We start from the raw sequence: 12,678 nt of genomic DNA, 5'->3' as shown, positions 1-12,678 counted from the left end.
ATTACTTTAAACTATTTAAGAACAATAATTTTTCTTAAGAATCATTCTACGTTTTTTACTAATTTCCTATCTTTTCACTTTCAAATCGATCATTTATTAAATCAGACTACAAAATGTGATTGCGGCAATCATTTGTATACGCTTTTATATAAAATAGACTTTTAATTTTAAGAAGTAAATTATTTATTTATGAATTCATTTATCCAAATTACTTAAGATAGACGTAAACTATAATCAAGACGAAATCATTTATTTAAGAAAATGCTCTATCGTTTATTTTTAGTGAACTAAACAACGAAAAGTGATTTTCATTTATATAATTTTCTGATTTCTACTAAAGCAGATCTGAAAAAATAACGAAATCCTTGTAAAATTTAAAACGATTTGTTTAATATTTGTAGCACAAATATATATATATATTTTAAAAATATATTTATCTTATTTTTATTTTCTTTATTTTATAATAGAATTTCTGAATGATAAAGGTTGTCTGTTTTTGACAGGATAATCACAACTTGAAATTTCTTGGAAAAAATGAGGTAATCTCTTTCTATTTTGCTCGCTAAACTGGTTATTTACTTGTCTACCTGAACAATTTCTGGTGACAGCTGACTTACTGCGGATTTTCCTATTTTGATAAGTGTTAAGTCGATCTTGATTGGAGGATAAATAGCGCAAGCGCAGCCAATTCTATATCTAATCCAATGGAACTTCTTCACTTTTGAATTAGGAAAAAATTTATAAGATGGATATTCTTTGTATTGTATATAGTCCGTACGGGTTATCTCGATTCCCTTAATCGGCCATGTCTTAAGCTAACTAATTGAATTTTCCAAACTTTCGATTTTTAAAAGGTGATGTCTTCTTTACATAAGGCGAATGTACACGATTTTAATCTCAAGTAAAAACAAAGATAGTCACCCATATTGAGTACCGGCGAGAATATCATAGCCTCTGAGTTGTTCTGCATACTTTATAGATTAGAAGGATTAAGGTTTCTAGTAGCAGACATACAAACAAGCTAGATGGCTGCAATGTTTGCCAAACTGGCCGTAATCTGCTTACCTAGTCGTGCTGCCTATTGACACGGTGTGACTTCGATGAAGTTGACGAGTTAGATGAAAGAATGAACCAAAAGAGGATTAGATTGTAGCGAAGTAACACAGATAAGACTAATTTCTTCTCGAAATTATTTTTTTTCTCTGTCTTTCTCTTCGTTCTTCAGTGTCTTGTTTTTTGACCCAAAACTTTTCTATTTTCTTCTTTAGTTTCGCCGATATCTTTTCTTTCTCTTACTATTTTGATGAAGTAGATTAAATTACATGCCATCTGCAGATTTTTTTTTTCGGAAAACTGTTACTTTGCTAATTAGTTTTTATGGGTCAAATTTAATTTTTATCAACTTTAACGAAATTACTTGTTAAACGTTACTGTAATTAAATCGTTCTTCCTCATCCTTCTCAAATTTCCATTTTTTAAAAACTCTCTCTACCNAGATTTTTTTTTTCGGAAAACTGTTACTTTGCTAATTAGTTTTTATGGGTCAAATTTAATTTTTATCAACTTTAACGAAATTACTTGTTAAACGTTACTGTAATTAAATCGTTCTTCTTCATCCTTCTCAAATATCCATTTTTTAAAAATTTTCTCTTCCCGCATCAAAAACCATCGATTGGATTAAATTGTACGTATATTAGTTATAATTATAAAAATTTCATAATTATTTTATTTAAAATTTTATTATTTTGAAAGGATTCTTTTATATTTCTATTTTATTATTATTATTTTTTTCAAATACGATGAGCACGCATTGAATGTCCATTTGTCGAGTGCACGCGTAGTTTTTAATAAATTATTAAATTAGAAAAGCCATTTTTATTTAATTATTTAAAATATAAGCAAAAAATTGAAATATATTCTATAATATACATTTATTTATTGTGTTGTTTTCATTTTTAAGTTATAATTGCAAAAATAAACTAAAAACAAAAGAAAACTTTATTGATTTCTCTAATTATCATCACACATTTTTTATTTAAATTATGATTATATCGTGTATCTTAATGTAACACATTTTTTATGTATGAAACTTTTCTACATGAGCATCATAATATAATTCATAAATGTACTGTACAATCATCAAAATGTAAATTATATTCTTATCATCTTTCAAATTACACTAATTCAAGTAATAAAGCGCATTTCTTTGATATGAATTCATAATTGAAATCAAAATTTCTTATCTTTCTTTTATTCCTTTTCATTTGATATAAGTTGACAGGAATATATTCCAAAATATCTTAAGATTTCACTTTAAATTAATATTTCAAACGACTTTCTTATGAAAAAAAAAACATAAATAATAATTATAAGTGAAAGATACCGAGATTAATTTAAGGCTATAATTCCTTATTCAAGAGAAATGCATTCATGGGAATCGACTAGGCTCTTATTAACACTTGAATGTTTTCTTATTAACGTAATGGAAGTGAAAGTGATTTCATGTTGAAACCATAACGTCGTGCAAATGATCGAGTTAATAAAACGTAAAGAAAATCACGAAATATCGACCAGGTATGGTTTAATGAATACAGATTAATTAAAATTAATAATTTAATTTTAATTTTCGTTTTCGGAATGTTTTACTTTTTGAGTGAAAATTAATTTTCCGTTCGTTATAAGTAATTCGAAATTAAATTTTATCTGTAAATTTACAGATGTTTTATTAAATCTTTTATTTTTTAATATTTGGTAATACTTTTTTGATGAGCATTCGTTATTATTATAAACATGACAAAACATGCACATTTTTGTATGCTTTATTATGCAAATGTTTACTTTCTTCGCTTTTATAGATAACAGAGGAAAAGTATGGCGATCGGTCAAAAATGACTCTCCTCAAGATTTTTACATTTTTGGACTCAGGACACCTTGAAACGTCGAGAAATGCAAAGAAAAGTAATTTATATATGTATATATTTTAGTGTTTGTGTATATATGTATATATGTTGGGGGCAGAATTTTGTTCACCCTCTTTGGAGCTTAATAACTCCTGTACTTTTTGTCCAAAATTTCTGAAATTTTGCAGGGAGGTTTGATGCTATTAAATTTTGGGGATTAAAGGTCGAGGGATGGGGAGATAATAAGGGTTGTGTATATCTCCAGTAAGGTCAGAAGTAATGACGATTTTACTCGTTATTATCATTTATAATTTTTTGTAAAATTCGTCCTTACCCTGAAAATTAAGCTGTTTGCCATTTTATAATAATTAAAAGTATGAAAAGATTTTAATAATAAATATCATAGCAGATGATGCCATCAAAGTTTGCCAGGAACTCGTTGCTAGATTTCTTTATATTGAATAGTATTATAAAGTATACTGTACTGTACATTGTGCAGAGCTCTTTCAACATTTCAAAATTATTTCAAGACTTTTATAAAATAAAAACTCTTGAAATAATTAAAACATATACATATAATAGTTATATCTATATTTTCTGCTGCTTTTTGGTATTGTCATAAAACGTGTATACATACGCTGTCATATATAAGTTCCAATTTCTAATAATTTTTAAAATAATATCAGTTATGTTGATTAAATCAAAATAAATATTTTTAAAATCTAATAAAGAATAATTAATGGTAAAGCAAAATGAAGATTCTGTTATTTAAATCAATTGGCAAACAGACATGTAAGTTTCTAAAACGTCGATAAGTTTCAGAACGTCACATGAACTTTGACCTCTAAAAATTTTGATATTTCGTGCAATTCTGATAATATACTAGATGTCATTTTTCGAATGCATTATTTAATTTTCTGTAATAAGTCTGCTTCTATTCAAACATTTCATGTCAGTCAGTGTAGCTTTATTATACCATCAAACTTCTTAACAATGGCCATTTGACGGCCATTGTTAAGAGATGGTCGTTATTGAAAGGTGTTCGTTATTAAAGGTTCAACTGTACATTTTAATAAATCATAAAATATTTAAATATAAATGTGTTGAGTTTAACTATAATATGCAAAGAAATTCCAATGAATGGTTTAGTGGTGTTATGAGTTCAAAAAGAAATCACTGTTTGAGTGTGTCGTTATTTCGAGATTTACAAAATGTTGAGAGATATTAAGCGTTATTTCCGGAATTATACTACATTCTATCTCTATAAATTTTAATATTTAAAATGCTTAATATTAAAGAAAAACTTTACATTAATATATTAAAATACAGATATGTTAACTGAATAAAGCATTTTGCGTCGAACCTAACTACTGATTTAGGTCTGTATGAGATTAACTTAAATATTATGTATTATTTTCAGTTAGAAATAGTAATTTTGAATGACAACATATGATTTTTTATACTACAGTATATTAATATTTTAAAAAATTACTTTTTTTTACAATAGAATCTGATATTTTTCTATTAAAAGAAAGCAAAATCTAATAATTAAAAATAAAATTTTAATTAATAACTTGATATCGAAGCATCCATTGACGAAGTATTATTACTTTCGGTTGACTTTCAGGAGCAGTGCTCGTATCTTTATAGATGGAAATCAAATAGTTTGTTATGCAAAATTCTCTTCACCTAGTCTTGTTGGGTATGAATACAGTACGACAGAGTCTGAGTACTGATGTGAAGTTCGCCAATTACCAGATTCGTGATATTTTTCTCGAGTTGACGTACCTTTCTTACGCATGGACGACCCTTGACAACGTCTTGTAAAGTAGCACTTTTAAAGGTTTTTTTCCTGCAAAAAAATTTTTATATCTTTTAATCAATGTTTAATATTGAAAAGTTAATAAAAATATTAATTCTACTATTAAATTATAATTATAATAAATGTTATAAAATATTTACTGTTTTTTCTAAGTATTATCTTATTTTTACTTAATTAAAATCAGTTTTCAGATAAGATTTTTTGACTTTTGTTATTATCCTTTTGTTCTGATTTGATTTTTTTCTAAGATAAAGTATATAAAAACTAAATCCTCCTTTAATTAACAAAATATATTTTCCGTAAAAGATGTTTAACAAAAAAAATCTTTATCTGTAACAATTAGAAAGGAAAAAATCTCTCTGAAAATATCTCACAAAATTAAAAAAAGAAAAAAATGTTTAACTGGAATGAAACATAATTTAATGCAAAAATCGTGTATCTTTCTAACAAAAAATAGTACTTTACAAAACATACTTTCCTAATTATAAGTTTTATATTATAGTTTTTAAATTTATATATTATTAAAATTTACATATTTTTACTTTAGAAATTTTAATGAAAACGAACTAATTAAATTATTTACTCGAAAAATAGCAAAGAGAGATTTGATCCAATTTTTGTCGAATAACTGAAATATTGATATTTAACGAATTTATTTAAGTTTTTCTATGGTTTCTCTGAAGTTTCGGGTTTCATCTGAGTTGTGGGTGTTCTTTTAATAGGAAGGTGGAGGAACCAGAAAGAATCCTGAAATTCCCAACATCGATCCTCTCTGGTATGAATGCCGCTGGGGTCGAAAGAAATAGGCTAATCGAAATTTCAGTTTCGACTTATTCGACAGAATGTCAAATTTATTCGGTTGAAGAAAACTTTCAATTCCTTTCAAATGATATAACTTTCGATCTTATTACGTTTAAAATATTTAAACTGTGAATATTCTATTTCCAATCCATCCGAGTTCAATAGCGACTCGGAAGTAAGAATTGAATTTAAGATTAAAAATAAATAAATTCAATTTTACTTTTCATTACATAAAGATCATAAAGTTAAATTCGGCAGCATTTAAATTTTAAAATTGCTATTTAACAATAAAATTTAGCGAGTTTTAACGTTCGAATTTACATATTTAAAATATATATTCATATATATATATATATATATTAAAATTTACACTAAACGAATTAATATTTAAATAAAAACGGGTATTAAAAATTTATTTTTATGTAGTTATAGTAAGAAAATTTCGACTGAATCTAGCGAAAAATTAATATTGTGAATAAATTTCTGTGGTGTGATAAAAGATGAAAGACATTGTGAGGCGGTTAAATATCGAGAAAGGAATGGTTTCTGTAAATATCTGTATATCTGACGTGACTTGAAGGCATGCCAACCAGCCGCTTGAATTGGTCATTGAGCTCTACTGGCAACTGACAGCTTTCTGATGGGTTATGAAGGAATTTCACCGATCCAGAACCTCTCGATTGCTTAAGCAAACAATTCTAAGAACGTCACACACAAAATGAATTTAATCTCCATATTTTCTCCTAGAAGAGACCGAAATTTAATATTTTACATTATCTGCATTTCTTTAGATGTTCTTCGAGAATAAGAAGAGACGTTTAGTAGATGTTTNCGTTTTTATAATTTTATTGTATGGAAGAACCGAATAAATCGATGGCAAGAATAAAATATATTAAATTAAAAAAAAACATCTTGTTATAAGTCACCGTATATATTATAATAAATGCTTTCAATTTTTAACAAGCGTATTTTAATAGAGTTAAAGCCGAGCGAATGTGGATCAATAGAACTGTTAGGACAAACGAGAAGTTTGGCAAAAACAAGATCGTTGGACCAATATTCTAGAAAGTAATTTTAAAAATTTTCTTGCCACTCATGAGTGAAGTGTTTGTTAGAAAGATAGCAAAGTGCTTTTGTAGTGGAAAGCCATTTATTTTTAGGAGGCAGTCACAAATCATACATGTTTCGATTATTTGAATAAATTGTATCGGTTGTGGCATGTTTGTTTAAAATCGATTGAATACCGCAAGAGCAACTGTGCTATTCGAAACTAAATATAAGATTGAATAGAAACTTTGAGTGCAGTTGTACGGTAATATAACATTAGTTAAATGTTGGAACGCATCCTCTAAGGACCCATCTACTCTCTACGTAATAAACATTAATTCTTCCTCGATGATTCTACGAGGAAACTTGATAAATACTATTAATACTTTTGCTAAAATTTCAAATAAATCAAACGGTTTCCTAGTTTCGTTTTTGCGGCGACAAAAATTAATAACGTAAATATTCTCGAAAGTTAAGCTGCAATATTAATAAATAAGAAAATTAACAGCTGAAAGCAAATCTTTATTACTTATTAAAAGGGTGTTAGAGGAGTTGGGAAAGTTGTACACAATACAACAAATAACTTTTTCTACTTTTGTCGTAATTACAACCTGTGATTATTGTAGCATGTAGTCTGCAATACAAGTGAAGGCTCGCCAAAAGTATTGTCTGACAAGAAGCTATTGCAAGAAAGAAAGTATAAGAATCTTCTACACGATGGTATCTTGTCTCTTTGCACCATCCACTTTGATTAAGACGTCTACAGTAATCAATTTACAATATATTTCCAAGAAGAATTTCTGTTTCGGCAATTTTATTTAAACAATAAACGTGGCAAAAGAAAACTCTATTATTTGTTTTGCTCTTTGCAAACAGTAAGTATACATTCTTTTAATGATAACTTACATTTACTTTTATTGGAGTAAAGAATGAATTAATATCGAACAATCGTGATAAATGAAGATAAAAGGGCGTAGTTTTGTAGTTTATTCACCTCTTTATTATAAGACAAGTAACGTGTTTGTCATGCAAATGTTTAACAACTTGAAAATTGTCATTCTTGTCTTTTGATGTTTGCAAATCACTTACACAAATTTTAATTCGCAATCGTCTCTATCGCACAGAATTATAATTAGTTAAATGTGATTATATATACAGTAAGTAAAATTAATCATTGATTTATTTTGTATTCGTTTTATCATATTTATTATCATATATAAGAAATAAGAAGGCGAAGTAATTTTTACGACTGGAATATAACTCTATTCTTTTGGTAATAGGATGGCAAAGCATTAGCTGTACCAATTGTTGAGAGTCGTTGGCATTTAACTCCAATCTAGTTTCTTTCGGCTCATAACATTAACCGTTCAATCTTTGATCGTAAATAGTGTCTTCATCACACGAGTTTCATAGTCCCGCGAGAAATAGAAGTAAAAGACTTTGCCAAAGTTTCGACAAGGGGATACGTCATTGTCATGAATCCTATCTGTAAGTTATGGTATCGTTCACCTGAATTATCGCCAACCTACATCTTTATTGCACATAAACTCAAAGTAGTTGCTTCTAATGACGTCATACTATCGATGTCTTTAGTCTCGTAAACCAATGGTTGAATTCAACTCATCGAGCTTTTCCTAAGGATAAAAAGCACCTTTCAACCGATTTCTCAACAAGTAATGTTTACTTTTAAAACATCGAGTCCCAACAGATTTCGAATGACTCGATAGACGATACCTCCACGGCTGAACTTCTATCAAAAACACTTAGATAAGAAAGAGGGATTTACTTAAGTTGATCCAAGCGATTTCAACTTGTAGAAGTCTTCTCCTAGATAACCGAACCGTTTCTTAGATATAGAGATTGTTCACCTTTCATGATGTAGAAAATCTATATCGAACTTCTCGTGTTTGCGTACCTATTCGAGTTGACTATGTTTTACCGTTAAAAATGCACTTTTACTAAATAATTCGTAAATAAATTTATATTTATACTTATGATACAGTGTTGTTATTAAGGCTAAACAATATTTACACCCATGCATATTATTAAAATGTCTTGTTTTGCACGCTACATCTTTTTTATTGATGTCACAACTGTATTTTAAAGATAGTCCGTGTTGCTTAGTAATTTCTAATAAACTTTTCAACAAAGAAATTTACAGCTTGTACAAATTTAAACTTTATAGCATCATATTTTATTACTTTATTTCTCCAATATTTGTGAATAATTAAATATGTGATGATAAAATAACAGAAAGCAATTTATGAGCATATTTTACAGGCTTATATAATTTTCTTATTTTAAGTCTCAATATTGTTTAAATAATATCCTGATAAGTATGAAATTAATACTTAGTTCTTCTCGAGTTTAGAAAGTTTAGAAAGATATAAATCACTTTTACTTTCTGAAAATATTAAATTTTAATTTAATGTAACAAATCGATCGAGTTAGAAGATTAATCTTAAATATATACGACTGCATAACATTTTTAATCTCAATAATTTGTTTTCATAATTTTTAATTTAAAAAAAGTCGAATTGATATCGTTGAAACGTCAAAAAATTTGTTTTTTTTAAAGTAAAAATTTTTCTAAAGTTTACAAATTGAAATTAATTATATAACATTTCATGGGTAATCATTCAATTTATTTTATCTCGAGTAAGAAAACTGTTTATCAATTCTGTTAACGTTAATAATATTATTAAAATAAAAGAATTTTTACATTATTTATCTGTAACTGATATCAATTTTAAAGAATTCTAAATTAAATTATTAATTAACTATTAGTCAATATAGATTGAAGTTGGAAGAATGGACGATTGATTGCAACTGTAAGAAACAAAAATTAGTTTCGAAAAAAAAATATATTATTGATATTTCGAATTACTGTTCAGTTATACAAAAATAAATCTTTCATACGAAACCTTATAATAAATTCTCATCTGCAATGAGGCGTGAAAGCTTAAAGGGAATAAAACTGTGAATATGCATTGTTATCTACAGATCGAAGAGAAGACGTATCTATATAATAATTTTTCTTGGTAATGGCGAAAGATTTGTATATTAATTTTGAATTATTCAGCTATTTATAATTAAGTTCTGCATATAACTAATGTTGATGATGAGTATATAATATGAGAAAGAGAAGGGGGCTATTAAAATTTTATTAAAAATGATACACTTTAAAAATCACTAAATAATTGTTAAAGTTGTATTTTGATTATTCTGTTTATAACAGTGTATTATGGAAAATTTTCATGGTATACTTTATGGTATAGCATTATCGATTTATATACCAAGAACTTATTTGTTTCGGTAGTCTCCTGTGAAAATCTGAAAAAGTCTTCCCTCGAGGGAGCATGCTACTCTACCTAATACAACTCACAGAAATCTTGGATGCGAGATTGCCTAAGGATATAAATCGTTACTTCAAATAATCTTACCATTAATATTAACATAACTTTGAGTCGTAAAGTGTAGTTTCCCAAAATACATAATTAGAAATAGATAATGTTTAAACGAATTCGTTACCGTGAAATCACCGAGAATATATTAAAAAAAAAACTAACAATACAGTAATATAATAACGGAGAATCATTTAATAGTCATTATATTATTATTCTAATTTTGAATTATAACGTAGAAAGATCATTTATCACTATTCTAATGGATAATGATCATTGCTACGTCACTATTATAATTATAGCAACATTTGTATCGAAGTTATAATATTCGGTATCTGTTGGATATTCGAGCGTATCTTTTTCTTGAAAGCTGTATCCTTGAGAGTGTAAATGCAGATAGTGATGTAATTTCCGGAAGATTAAACATATGGCATCTTTCGCTAGATCTTTGTGCGTAGTTTCGGAACTGTCTCCACTTCCCGGAAATGAGCCTATGGTTAACACGAAAGAATTTTGTTATCTTCACCATAGATTGATTTGCCGCCGTTATTCTACACCAATCCATCGTCTGTCAAGAGAATAATTTCTAAAGATAAGCTTAATTGTCTTTATTCTTCAATGAATTCATAATTTTTCTCGCATATATTAATCAAAGTTATATTGCTTTATTAATTTTCTATGAAAATNGGGGTGGCTAAAGAAATTTTTAATAAATTATTTATTGAAAAACTAAAAATATTTGAAAAATTATACCTACTCAATAACTACAAAGCAGACAAATCTCTATATTGATGTTTATTAGTCACTTAGATCATAAATGATGTTATAAATGCAAGAATATCAAATATATTTCTTACCCCTTGAAGTGACTAGCAAATTGCCTTCAAAACAACATTTGAACTCTCATCACCTAAATTGACCTTTGTCCATCCTTCTGTTCATACAGTTTCATTTTTCTTTATCATTACTTCCACTCAGATTGTTTTTGATGAATTAATAATTAATAAAAATTTAATTGAACAGTTGTAATTAATGTAAATACGATTAACATTAAGTAATATTAATCGCTTATAAGTTGAACCTGTCGTGAATATCATTAATGTTACACAATCATGAATTTATAAAATGTATCACCGGATAGAATAATTTAAAGAGAGTAAAACTTTTGAAAATTAATTAAAATTTAATCGAAATGTCTAGAAAATTTAGAAAGCACAAAGAAAAATTCGAATAAAAATTCGAATAAAAATATATTTTCCTTATGAAAACAAATTATTTGAGGCTTAGGTGCACTTGTCAAGAAATTGTGGCTGATACTTTTCAGAATATTGACGTGCATAAAATATATTCTAAGAACGTACTAACACAACCATGAAATTTAGCTGCATATATTCAAATGCGTTGTTATATTCGCTTATATTTTTATATAAAACGAAGCTTATCCTAATAGAATTTAACAATTAATTTCAATTATCCAATACAGAAAAATCATAGATTTAATTAGTCTTTACGTTAATAAGTTTAAAATCTAATTAAACAAATATTTAATTTAAAAATTATAATTTTTAATGATGAAAGTTTTGCAAGGCACAAATAATTTGTTTACCGAAAGCAATTATAAAGAATAAACAGTTTTACGTATAAAAACGTTCAACAAAAGAGTGCACTCATTATCGTTTCCATGTTGTTGATTAATTGAAAATAAACAAAGAATAATTTCCTAATTGAAAATTTCCTCGAAGAAGTTACCTCAAAACATCTATCAAACAAATAAGGGTTGGTCTTTGTACAAGAAACATAAAGAAATGTTCATGAATTATTAATTGTTAGTCGAATAGAACAACTTGATTAAAGCGGTTCTAGATTAATAAAAACTACGAATTCTTACACGCATGTCGTGACTGATACAGCATCACGATATTTTTGTGTCACCTCTCTGCACTTCGTGAGAAATCGTGTCACGAAATAATGTTTTTGTATAAAATTCAAACAGATAGATGCACGCCGAGAGTAAATTTTATAACTGGAGAAAGAAACAATTAAATAATTTATAAACTTCATTGGATGGTAATAGAATACATTTTTTATTATTTATAGTAAAGGATTTTCTTACAGAGAACTGTAAGATTGAGTGTAAGAGAATCTTTTTCTTGATTTCCTTTTTCTTTAAATCCCCGAGGAAAATCTAAATTCTCAGATGGTTTGAGCAATGAGTCAATGTCGTTGCTAACTCCATTGGGACTTTTCAGTCATTTATTATCAGCAATCTGTATGACTTCTAAAGCACCACTACAGTCTATATCTCATCTGTTCTACTTCTTCAAATGTCATTACTTTTCAGTTTCTCGACATCTTAACGAGTCGTTATTGTCTGACTACTCCTTGGATGGCCGATGCAATTTTTCTTGACATTTTTCGCGTGTAATCTGTAACGTTATCGGACTTTTTTGAAAGATATTGCCGTCTCGGGAGTGTTAAGAACACGACAGAACTAAATAACATTTCAAATATTGGCAGATGGAGTGATTAAAGGAAAGCAATAGAGTAAAACTTATTACAGATGACAGTAAAATATACTTTGAGAGGAATAATCACCTGATTTACTTCGTCACTTCTTAACAGAAAACAAAGATATCTTCAGATTACGACTGATATGTCGATTAAGAAGTGAATATGGCTTTACATAAAAGATTAAAACTTAATC

General features: G+C 27.5%; 2 long non-coding RNA genes across 2 annotated transcripts; both read left to right on the top strand.

Annotated features, from left to right (window-relative positions):
* The first annotated feature begins 1,523 nt into the window (after nucleotides 1–1,523).
* LOC111623948 lies at nucleotides 1,524–2,906 on the top strand. Its single transcript, XR_002756498.1, has 3 exons — nucleotides 1,524–1,684; nucleotides 2,419–2,574; nucleotides 2,856–2,906. It is a non-coding gene; the product is annotated as an uncharacterized LOC111623948 (long non-coding RNA).
* Nucleotides 2,903–6,299, top strand: LOC111623949. Its single transcript, XR_002756499.1, has 3 exons — nucleotides 2,903–2,958; nucleotides 4,528–4,743; nucleotides 5,445–6,299. It is a non-coding gene; the product is annotated as an uncharacterized LOC111623949 (long non-coding RNA).
* The last annotated feature ends 6,379 nt before the right edge of the window (nucleotides 6,300–12,678 follow it).

Source organism: Centruroides sculpturatus, unplaced genomic scaffold, assembly GCF_000671375.1.
Source record: "Centruroides sculpturatus isolate CEXI.00-Female unplaced genomic scaffold, Cexi_2.0 scaffold455, whole genome shotgun sequence".
Taxonomy (NCBI): Eukaryota; Metazoa; Arthropoda; class Arachnida; order Scorpiones; family Buthidae; genus Centruroides; species Centruroides sculpturatus.
This window is presented reverse-complemented; position numbering and strand designations above follow the sequence as displayed.